Genomic DNA, 1284 nt, shown 5'->3' with positions numbered 1-1284 from the left:
TAGTTATTATAATATAGTTATTATTGTTATTATAATATAGTTATTATTGTTATTATAATATAGTTATTATAATATAGTTATTATTGTTATTATAATATAGTTATTATAATAATATAGTTATTATAGGTATTATAATATAGTTATTATAATATTATAGTTATTATAGTTATTATAATATAGTTATTATAATATTATAGTTATTATAGTTGTTATAATATAGTTATTATAATATTATAGTTATTATAGTTATAGTTATTATAATGTTATAGTTATTATAATATAGTTATTATATAGGTATTATAATATTATTATGATATTATAGTTATTATAATACGTTATTATAATATTATAGTTATTATAGTTACTATAATATAGTTATTATAATATTATAGTTATTGTAGTTATAGTTATTATAATATTATAGTTATTATAATATAGTTTTTATTATATAGGTATTATAATATTGTTATTATGATATTATAGTTATTATAATATAGTTATTATAATATTATAGTTATTATAGTTATTATAATACAGTTATTATATTATTATAGTTATTATAGTTATTATAAGATAGTTATTATAATATTATCATTATTATAGTTATTATAGTTATTATAGTTATGATAATATAGTTATTGTAATATTATACTATAGGTATTATAATATTGTTATTATGATATTATAGTTATTATAATATAGTTATTATAATATTATAGTTATTATAGTTATTATAATACAGTTATTATAATATTATAGTTATTATAAGATAGTTATTATAATATTATCATTATTATAGTTATTATAGTTATAGTTATGATAATATAGTTATTGTAATATTATACTATAGTTATTATAATATAATTATTATAATAATATGTTATTATAGTTATTATAATATAGTTATTATTGTTATTATAATATAGTTATTATAATATTATAGTTATTATTGTTATTATAATATAGTTATTATAATATTATAGTTATTATTGTTATTATAATATAGTTATTATAATATTAAAGTTATTATAATATAGTTATTATTGTTATTATAATATAGTTATTATAATATTATAGTTATTATAGTTATTATAATATAGTTATTATTATAATATAGTTATTATAATATAGTTATTATAGTTATTATAATATAGTTATTATAATATAGTTATTATAATAATATAGTTATTATAGGTATTATAATATAGTTATTATAATATTATAGTTATTATAATATTAGTTATTTTAGTTATAGTTATTATAATATTATAGTTATTATAATAT

The 1284-nt window shown here is 9.2% G+C and overlaps 1 protein-coding gene across 1 annotated transcript in view; it reads left to right on the top strand.

Moving 5' to 3' along the window:
- LOC119424996 (endophilin-B2-like) overlaps nt 1-1284 on the top strand; it is an 87974-nt gene that overhangs the window by 7169 nt on the left and 79521 nt on the right. The window lies entirely within an intron of this gene.

The sequence above is a fragment of the Nematolebias whitei genome, chromosome 18, assembly GCF_014905685.2.
Source record: "Nematolebias whitei isolate Nwh7 chromosome 18, NemWhi1, whole genome shotgun sequence".
In the NCBI taxonomy this organism is placed as follows: Eukaryota; Metazoa; Chordata; class Actinopteri; order Cyprinodontiformes; family Rivulidae; genus Nematolebias; species Nematolebias whitei.
This window is presented reverse-complemented; position numbering and strand designations above follow the sequence as displayed.